Raw genomic sequence first — 11,026 nt, forward strand, 5'->3', positions numbered from 1 at the left:
GACGATCGATATAATGCCTCACCAGTCATAGGAAAACTGTCGTTTCATTTTATATGTCGAAGCATTCGTCATTTTGTCATCCAAAATAATTTCATCTGACATTTCAATTTTTGGATGGCATCGACTATTTTATTACATGAGCATCATCCGATAAGTGGGGTGGCCCCCACGAATTCAACCGGAGGCGGTTCGACGGGTCAGACGCCCGAATGATTAAAATCCGGATCGAACCTGAGTCACATTTCGAACCCTAACCAAACCCCCGCGGCGCAACCCTGCCCTAATCGCAGAGACCGCTCTTTTTCTTCGGCGACTGCGGCGTCTCCTCAGTGAACGACGGCCGCCTTCCTCTCCATCGGGAAACAGCGACAGTCGGCGGTGGCGTCTTCCCCTCCCGGTATCTCTCTTTCTCTTCCTCCTTCGCCATCGCACACTCCCTTCTCCTCCCTCTTTCCCCTCTGTTCATCGCAGCCCCGCCCCACGCGCGCCAGCCCTCCTTCCCCGATCCCTCCTCCCTCTCCCCCTTTCGTCGCAAGCTCGCCCCCTTCCCCGACACCATCCTCTTCCTCCCTCCTCCCTCTTCCCCCTGTTCATCACAGTCCCCCGCCCCCTCGCCACGTCGTAACCCCCTTAGCAGACCTCTTCTCCCTCTTCCCCTCCTCCTCGCTGCTCCCAGACCACAGCCTCGTCTTCTTCCTCCTCCTCACTCCTCCTTTCTGTATTTGTGACTGCTGTAATTTTTATGTTACTTTTGAATTATTATTTTTACTTTAATTATGAAAATGTCATTTTTGATGTTAATCTTCTTTTTTATAGTTATCTTATTATTAGATTAGGATAATTTAGCACTTTAATGTTTTCTACATAGTTAAATCAATGTAATTTGATATTTAGTGGTGATGATTTGAATATGAAATTAGATGAAACTCATTTTGTCTAATTTTTATTTTAATGCCTGGCTTTTTTGTTAATTATATTTTTTATTATTTTATATTGGCTAGTTCTTTGCGGAGCTTGGGCGAGTGCCTTTAACAATACTGTCTTGGACATTGGTACAGTAGCATGGAACAAGGAATATGAAATTGCAACTGTGCCTTTTCCTGCTATATAAAGTATATAAAGTATCAACATCTTTTACTTTCCAGGACAAGGTGTGTAGGAGGAAAACAAGTGTGAAAGGCTAGTCATATGGTCTGCTGCACCTGAATCTATGATCCAAGGAGCCTTGCGATCAAAGAAGCAAACAAAGTTGTGAAATAATTATCTTTCTTGGCCAAAGAGCAAGATGATGAAGGAGAAGGATTAGGATTTTGGGATTGGTTTAGAAACTGAAACAGTTGCTCAATTTGTTTCTTACCAAATAGAGGCGTTTCGGCTCCTTTAGAGGGGCAGATTGTTTTCTACTTGAAATTCTTGGCTATTAATCTTATTTGGAACTCGATTGTTCTTCCAGTTTGTTGGTTTTTCATGTATCTTCCAACAAGTTTCTCTTGCGTGTCTTGGTTTGTTGCAAAACCATACTTTGCTTTTATCAGCTCCCTTTCTTTGATTACATTGCAGAGCATGAGCAGAAGTAATTTCAGTTGTCATAATATGTGCCGAATTTTTTGCAACCATAGATGTAGTGGGAGATCCCATCAAGACCTGTCTTAGACTTTCCTCCCTCCTAACTTTAGATAATATAGCTTGGAGGGATGGCAATGGATCCTCTCCCAATATTCATTCATGAACTTCATCTAGTTCTTTGTTTAAATCTGTAAAAAATTGAATGGCTCGAGCCCTCTCAAGCATTTTTATATATTGAACATTATCAGTAGCACATGACCACTCAAGATCATAAAAAATATCAAGCTCTTGGAGAGTGTCTTCAAGGTATTAAAGTGTTTTGCAACACTAGCATTACCTTTTTTCAGGTCTTTGATCTTACTTGTAATCTCAAATACTTGGGTTGAATTCCCTTTTTGAATGTCTCAATCACAGTATCCCATAACTCCTTTGTATTGGTCAAAACATAAAAGTTTGTTCAATTTATGGTTTCACAAAGTTTTTCAATGATGATGTGGTTATGGAATTTTCATAATCGCATACTTTGAACTTAGGATCATCCTCTGCAGGTGTCATTGATCTGGTCAAATTGTTGATCTTTCCTCTTCCTCAGATATACAGTTTTATAGACTAAGACCAATGGAGAAAGTTCTCTCTGTTGAGTTTATGTATTATAATCAGCAAGGATGGATTGCCACCTAAGCTGTTTGTTGGAGATGGAAGCATTGGTTTCAATTTTCTCTCCTCTAGACATTGTAGCATAGGTTCCTCATAAACAAACGAAGAAGAAGAAATAGTTGGGGCTAACCCGGAGTGTGGCAGAATAGAGGAAAATTTTGTTAACAATTAAGGTTGAGAGAAAGAAGAAAAACAATTTCTGTTGAAACCAAGCTCTGATACCATAAACCAAGGTTCACCCTACCGATCTATACCAGTATATCAATTGATCATCGATATGGTATGTACCAAGGTATTATATGTCAGTACGTGTCGATATGATGGGGCATATCGACGATATAGAAAAATTATCAAAGATAGCTCAAAAATGAAAAAAGTTAGATTAAAGTTTTTAAGTTGGAAATGAATTTAAATTTATTATAATTTTAGCAAAAATAATCTAATTTAGGAAAGAATTTTCGTGCTTTAAGGAATATCTTTGTGGTACGTTCTCAATCGTCATTATGTTAATATTAAATTATTTATAAAAAAAATTATTTGATTTTTTAGATTATTTATTTAAACAACTTAAACCTTAAGATTCAAATGAATCAAGTAATTAATCGATGAATTATTAGATTTTTTAGTTAAACAGTTTAAACTTTAAGATTCAATTGAATCAAGTAATCAATCGATGGATATACTTGGTTCTATCACCAAAAAGAACGACGGGATTTCACTGGTTGTCGATCGAGGTCTTCAATCCTCTATATCTATATATAAATTTGATATGCTTGTTAGACCCAATCCTAAAATTGATCCCACGACATAGTATACTGATACACTGTATGTCATTAGTACATTAATGTGGTTTGGTCGTAGTTTGATTGTCTTGAACCATGTGTCTAAGGCAGCTCCTGAGGCAAGGATGGTTGTGACATATATTGGTGTAGAGCATGGAGAATGTCATAACTTCTACTTTCGCAATTGATTTGTTCCTTCGTGTCATTAGCTCGATCATCGCATTATTGCTCGGAGAAGAATGACCAGCCTTGATTGTATTGCCGTTGGCTATAAGATTCTTCATAATATGATGACTATGCATACGATGAGTTTTGCGCTGTGTCTATGTCATGCAGGCTCTGTCGTATCTGTTGAAAACCATCCACTGGTTTTCACTTTCCCTTCTATGTGTAAACATGACCAATATCTCATCGAGCTTAATAATCTGAATCCTGAGTGATATGTGTAAAATATTGCTCTTTAGTCCATGTACCACCCTCAAATTATGTAGATGTGATCATCTCTAGCGTTGCTGCCATCAGCGGTCAAGGTACTATGTCTATGACGCTGTCATGTCTTTGGATGGAGCGGGTTGTTGAATGCGATTGAGAAGGTGTCTTATCGTTCGACACGATTCTTTTCAACGGTGCGACTGATGCTATTGTCTTCCCCTTTGTCTATTCCTTTGCTTTTGCACATTGGTCGAATGATTATGACGGTTGGGTGTCTCTAGTTCATCTTGATTAGAGTGTTCATTCTCTTAATCCTTTTAAATTTGATCCAATCCACAAATTTCTCAAACAATGTCTTTTCTACATACTGGTCTAGTTTGACCTGTAAGTGAATCATTTCTTTACATTCTTGATGAAAAGGATCAATTATTCTGGAAGTGCTCATTTGAAATGTTTCAGGTTTTCGTTGTAGGACATTAGTGAATATGATGTTAGACAAAACATTTTGCATCTTCCACCTAATCTGAATGCTGAAGTACCTAGTGCAAGTCCTTGACTGATGTTCAACCTATTAGCACAAACTTGAATATCATCTGTATACGATCAACATAGTTAATGCCATTGTCACTCTTATGCTGCATATTTGATGAAAATATATTTGATATCATTTTTGAATATCTGCAGGGATATAGCGTGCGTCACAGTTTCTGAAGCTACCAGCTGCAATAGATAAATAGTGGAAGGTAGTGTCAGTGCGCATGTGTCACATCAAGACATTATTTCAGTGGTGGAGAATTGCTTGAATTTGAGCATGATAATAAGCAAATGATCAAAGGTACTCATAATCAACACTCAAACACCATTTAGAGACTTAAATCTGAAAGAAATGGTTTATGGGAACTGATGGCAGGTGGATTTATGTGAGGAATTTTATCTGATACGGATGATCAGCGTGAAGTTTTCAACTTCCTTTTGGTTGGAAGCAGATACAGAAAATATATTTAGTTTGGATGCGCTTGATCTGAGGTAGAAGAGGAGTTGGACTTAGAGGGGGCAGCGCTTAGATTAGTTTTTTTGTATTTTTCTGCAAACAGCACACGATACTGCTTTAAAAGATGATGTTTTTGTTGCAAAAAAGGCTCTTTTGCCTTTTCCCATGTAACAATTCCTCCATTTATCTTTCCTCCTATCAACTTTGCGGCCTGTTTAACTTTTCCACTGCCACATACGAAAGTTCAGAGCACAGTTCCAACTTTATAGTGGTCAACCCCCTTCAATCATGTGAACTTTCCTCAGAAAAGGCTGCAAAAACTGCCAAGTATCACACCTGTCGTAAAAATTCTTCGAGTCTTTCCATTGAGTTCTTTAAGCAGAACGGTTGGAGCGATGCACAAGTCATGAAACTTACCCAGAAGGCACCCAATTTGCTGCGTGCTAAGGTAGAGACTACACTGAAGCCCAGGATGAGATCTTTGCAGGACATGGGATTTTCTGTTGCTGAAATAGTTCAGTTGGTTTCAAAATGTCCGACTATACTCTTTCAGAATGTCCAACCGAAGTTGAACTTCTTGAAGTCACTACTTGGTTCTAATGAGAGGTTACTGAAAGCCTGCAGTAGGAACCGATTTCTTCTTACTTCTAGCTTAGCTCGGACGATAAAGCCCAATATATCTCTCTTAAGGGAATGTGGCATCAGCGATGAACACATCGCGCGTATGGTGGTGATGATCCCGGGTTTTGTTATTCGAAAAAACAAATTTATTATGGAAGTTATTGAACATGTTGAGGAGTTGGGTGTGCCACATGATTCTGGAATGTTCCCTTGTGCACTTCTTGCTGTCTTGAACATTAGCAGATCTAACTGTGATGCTACCTTTGCAACCTTGAAGAGCTTTGGTTGGTCCCAGCCAGACATCTTTGCCATACTCAGGAATAACCCATTTGTTTGGAAACTCTCGAAGAAGAACATATCTGACAAGATGACATTCCTGATAAAGGAAGCTGGTTGTGAGATGCAGGATATCATTCGCCAACCTGGGATTCTTTCACGTAGCTTGGAGAAGAGGATGAGACCTCGGTATGAAGTTATGAATTTTCTTGAGCATAATAAATTGCTGGATAAAGGACATAGCCTTGTGTCTGTCTTGCTACTAACCGATGGGAAGTTCATAAACAAATATCTTTTCCCGTACAAGGAGAAATTTACTGCTCTCTATAGTTCCTATGTTGCTGCTGTGCAGGGAAAGCACCATGTTGTCCCTGAAAATTAGGATTGCAGGTGCTTCCTGGAGACAAAAGTGTAATCATACTAACTGCACTATTTAATCATCTTTAATTTGTGACAACTTATATTCTTTAGGAGTTTCTTCTGAGTAGAACATCCCTGTTGAGTTTGATATTTTATTTCTAATTATCTTTTGCGTACAACGCTAGATACCGTTTATTTTATACCCATGTTCTAACGATTTTTTGTTATGTTTCTACCGTAGCTATCTATTTTTGTTTGCTGATCGGTGGCGACTTGTCCTCAGACATGCGTGGGAAAATAATTGATGTGTGGAGAAACAATATTGTGCGAGTGACTCTTCATCATATTCTCAAAATCTCTGCGCCATTTCTAGCTCTATTAGAGCCTCTCTTGTCTAACAAGAGAGATCGAAATGTTCCGAGAGAGATAATCTTAACCCTCTCAATATTCTTTCTAAACTGAAAATAAGTGAAGCAAAATAAAAAGTTTCAACCACTTGAAATATCATAACATTACAGCAGCGAGGAAACATTTGAAAGACTTCAAACATATTATGAAGTCTAACTTGGAGACCAATCCCCAACAAGCTCGGAAACTTTGGAATCAAGTACACGACAAGAGTAGTTGCCAATATATACAATGGTGCTTTGATAATAACAAGATACAGAAGTTGTCATATATATATATATATATATATATTTGTCATGAGATTCAAGTTAGATCGTCTTAGTTCTTTTTAACCTAAACACTGGGCGCTTGGCACTCGCCTAATCGCTCAAGTGAGGTGAGGCCTGAGCGCCTTATATGCACATCTTGTATGCTCTATCATTCGTGCAATGCTTTGGCGAGCATCGGATGGGCGTTGGGCGGTCGCACGCCCAAGTGTTGTTGCACTTAAATCGAACCCCCGATTGGGTCGAACAAAAAGTAATTTGATCCCCACCCTCCTTTGATTTACTTCCCTTACAATGTTTCTTCCCCTCTCCCATTGGAGTTCCTTAGACATGCTCGATTCTTACTCCCTATTTCGTGTGAGCAGGCGGCGACCCAAACAACCAACAACCAGTGCCGTGCCTTCCCTGTCTCAAGCCACAGTGGCATATCTTTTCCTAATGATACCTTCTCTCTCTTTGCCCTCTCTTCCCCCTCAGCTCCTCACTCTCTCAGTCTCTCTGATGGCCCATTGCTCGCCCCGTCTTCTTCTTTCTCGTAGGGCCCTCTCCTCCCCTCTACTTTCACGCTTTCTCTCTCTTGCTCCCTACCTCATTCTCTATCCCCGTTTGAAGAATAATCAACCAAGATTGTATTACTATTGACTGTAAGATTCACGCTTTGTCTATCTAGCCTAAGCAAACCTTACATTGATGAAAGCCACTATCTCGACAATTTGAGACTTGTTCTTAACACAAAATACAATACCTTACCAATATTTAGATTATCAAATCTTATATTTGCTGGTGTAGTTAGTGACTTGAAGGAGAATAGAATACTGGTAACAATAGAAAGAGATTTGAATGCTTTAAATTTGACTACATATGTTTTCTTACACAGAGCATAAATAGTTCGGATATTATGGCTTTTGTTATTAGTGTGATTGTTAGCACTTGTTGGCTTTATTGGCAAATTCTCACTGATTTAGATTAATAGCTGAAGCAATTGAAGTCACTGGGCGCCCGATAAGTGGGCCGGGCGGGCGTGTTCAACCGGATGCGGCCCAGGAACCCGTCTGATTAAGGCTGGGTCTAGCCCAAGTCAAGTCAATTTGGATCTCTGGTTCGATTGAACCAGATGAGAACGGCATCCTCAAATTCGCACCCGTGCCCTAAATGCAGCGGTAAAACCGTCTCCTTCTCCACAGCGACCGCGACTGCGGCGTTTTCCTTGGCGAAAGGCGGCAGCAGCGGTGGCATCTTCCTCCGTCGAGCTCTTATCGCTGCGGCGTTTTCCTCGGCAAACGGTGGATGCTGCGGTTTCCTCTCCGTCGGCGAACGGTGACAGCGCCCGGTATCTCTCTCTTACACATTCTCCTCCTCCTCCTCTTCCTCCTTCGCCTCTTACACAATCCCTTCCCCTCCCTCCTCTACACCCCTCTTCGCCCTCTCTATACATCTTCCCCTCCCCTTTCCTACTCCCTGATAGTTACCCGCTACCCTCCGAACAAACGGTCAGCATCATGTCATGAGCATACTTTAAAGAAATAGCAAGTCACAGTATGCAAGTTGAATACGGTTGTTAAGATAGACAGCAGGAGAAGTGCTGCTTTTCGAGAGAGCAAAGAGAATTGGGGAAGTCTTAGAGAAAAAGAAAGCACGGAAAACATAGAACAAGAGACTATAATTGGGTCACTGTCCAAATAAAATCGTAATCATTTTTCAATAGAATCATGCAAAAGTCTGACTATTCCTCATGTGAAGCATTTTAATTAAAAATATACCTAAGATAATACTAATCAAAGGTACTCTTAATCAACATTCAAACACCATTTAGAGGCTTACATCTGAAAGAAATGATTAATGGGAACTGAATGCAGGTGGATTTACGTGATTGGTCGGGGAATGTTATCCGAGACAGATGATTAGTTGGAAGATTTCAACTTCCTTTTGGTTGGAAGCAGATACAGAAATTATATTTAGTTCGGATGCGCTTGATTTGAGGTAGAAGAGGCATTTGGACTTGGAGAGGGCAGCAATAAAACTACTTTTCTTGTGTTTTTCTGCAAACAGTGTGTGATACTGCTTCAAAATATAATGTTTTTGGTGCAAAAGAGGCTCTTTTGCATTCTCCCATGTAACAAGTCCACCATCCATCTTTCTTCCTATGAAATCTGCAGTCTGTTTAGTAGCTTTTCCACCGCCAAAGACCAAATTTCAGATCATAAATCCAACTTTACCGTGGTCAATTCCCTTCAATCATGTGAACTTTCCTCAGAAAAGGCTGCAAAAACAGCCAAGTGTCGCACCTGTCACACAAAATCTTCAAGTTCAAGTCTCTCCATTGAGTTCTTTAAGCAGAGTGGTTGGAGTGATGCACAAGTCACGAAGCTTATGCAGAGGGAACCCAGGCTTCTACGTGCTAGCGTAGAGACTATCCTGAAGCCCAGGATGAGATCTTTGCAGGACATGGGATTTTCTGACACTGAAATAGTTCAGCTGGTTTCATCATGTCCGAATATGCTCGTTTTACGTGACATCCAACCGAGGATCAACTTCTGGATGTCACTTCTTGGTTCTAATGAGAGGTTAATTAAAGCCTGCAGGAGGAACATGTTTCTCCTTACTTCTAGCTTGGCTCGAAAGATTGAGCCCAATATATCTCTCTTGAGGGAGTGTGGCATCAGTGAGCAACGCATCGCGCAGATGGTGGTGACACGACCAAGTCTTTTTTGTCGAACGAACAAATGTATCGGCGAATCTATCAAACATGTTGAGGAGTTGGGTGTGTCACGTGACTGTAAAATGTTCCCTCGTGTACTATTAGCAGACATGACCCTGAGCAGGTCCAGGTTTGATGCTACCTTTGCAACCCTGATGAGCTTTGGGTGGTCACAACCAGACAGCATTGCTGCATTCAGGAGGCATCCAGCCATTTGGAATCTCTCAAAGAAGAACTTATGTGATAAGATGACATTCCTGATGAAGGAAGCTGGTTGTGAGCTGACATATATCATTTATCGTCCTGTGCTTCTTACATATAGCTTGGAGAAGAGGTTGAGACCTCGATATGAAGTTATCAATTTTCTTGATCAGAATAAATTGCTGGATAAAGGACATAACCTGCTATCTCTCGTTAAGCTATCTGAAGAGAAGTTCAGAAACAAATTCCTTTTCCTGCTTCACAAGGAGAAATTTATTGCTCAATATGATTCCTATGTTGTTGCTGTGCAGGGAAAGCCCCACATTGTTGCGGAAAACTAGGATTGCAAGTGCTTCCTTAAGACTGTGTCAACCTATTGCATGCTGATTGCAAATTAATCATTTTATATTTGTGACAATTTAAATTCTGCAAGAGTTTGTTGGAGTATAACTTCCATGTTGATTTGGTGATTGTTCTTCTATTTATTTTTTCCGACAACAAAAGGTACTGATTCTTTTATGCTAATGTCTCAGGAATTGGTAGAGGGGGAAAGTCAATTACTTCAGACAGGTAACCAAATTGAGCACCCATCACAGGTCCAGAAAGATTATTGAATTTGAGCTACATTGGTGCATATCTATTTTTTGATAATAATAGTTGAATTAAATTAAGAGAATAATTACCAGGTAGGTGATAAAATGAACACATTTATAGCATATATCTATAGTTATGAATTATTTAGTATCTTAAAAATAAGAAACAGTATCATTAATTTTTTAGTAATATGTTTAGTTGATAAAATTTTAATTTAATGAAAGTGTCTAAGAGGAAAGATTCAGAAGAGTAGACAAAGAAGATTGTTAGATAGTTGTGGTGCGATTACTGAAAAGAAGATTGTTGGATAGTTGTGGAGCGACTACTGATTATAAGCTGACAATGATATTACAGAGAATAAAATTCTTGTCAGAAAAGGATATTAAAGTTATCTATTTTTTACTTGGTACAACTTGGTTTGTGTTACTATTTTGGTGTCTTCAAAATAAGGAACAATATCATTATTTTTTCTATAATATGTTTAGTTATTAAAATTTTAATTTAATGAAAGATTCTAAATTGAAGGACTCAAAAAAGTGGACAAAGAAGATTATTGGATGATTGTGGGGTAATTATTGATTATAAATCGATACTGATATTGAACGGTGTAAAATTTTTTAAAAAATTTTTGAAAAGATTTGAAGTTTAGTTGGTGTTAAAAGTCACTATAAAGTTAAAAGTTTCAATGATCAAATATTATATTTGATAGTTTAGTTGGTGATTTGAAGGAGAATTTACTAGTCATAGAAAGAGATTTTAATGATTTTAATTTGACTACATAGGTTGTCTTGTATAAGAGTGCAAAAAGATTCATAGAGCTAAATAGTTGCAACATTATGACTTTTGTTATTATTATGATTGTTTGCACTTACTCTTGCGATGAGACCCAAGAGTCTAACGAGTGAGTTCAATCGGGCATGGTCCAAGCACTCGCCCCGGTTCGAGTGTTGGGCAGGTCAAACACTCACCTAATCCAATTGGAGTTTTAATGTTGTGAAGTCATCTTAGAATGTTAATATGTTGTGGAAGAACTATATTGATATGGATTTCCTTGATCCAATGTCTGCTTAGTTCACTAAGGATATAATTCTCTGTCATATAATTTATACCTTCTGAAACATGTTGTAAGTGTGAAACTCCATATTTTAATGGGGTATTTTTTTTCTTATAACAT

General features: G+C 39.0%; 2 long non-coding RNA genes across 2 annotated transcripts; both read left to right on the top strand.

The window, feature by feature from the left end:
* Window positions 1-193: 193 nt before the first annotated feature.
* On the top strand, window positions 194-5,795 carry LOC135594703 (uncharacterized). The gene is made up of 2 exons (XR_010480205.1): window positions 194-397; window positions 4,122-5,795. It is a non-coding gene; the product is annotated as an uncharacterized LOC135594703 (long non-coding RNA).
* Window positions 5,796-7,364: 1,569 nt separating this feature from the next.
* Window positions 7,365-9,720, top strand: LOC135594704 (uncharacterized). Its single transcript, XR_010480206.1, has 2 exons — window positions 7,365-7,689; window positions 8,216-9,720. It is a non-coding gene; the product is annotated as an uncharacterized LOC135594704 (long non-coding RNA).
* Window positions 9,721-11,026: the final 1,306 nt, after the last annotated feature.

This window comes from Musa acuminata, chromosome BXJ1-10 (assembly GCF_036884655.1).
Source record: "Musa acuminata AAA Group cultivar baxijiao chromosome BXJ1-10, Cavendish_Baxijiao_AAA, whole genome shotgun sequence".
In the NCBI taxonomy this organism is placed as follows: domain Eukaryota; kingdom Viridiplantae; phylum Streptophyta; class Magnoliopsida; order Zingiberales; family Musaceae; genus Musa; species Musa acuminata.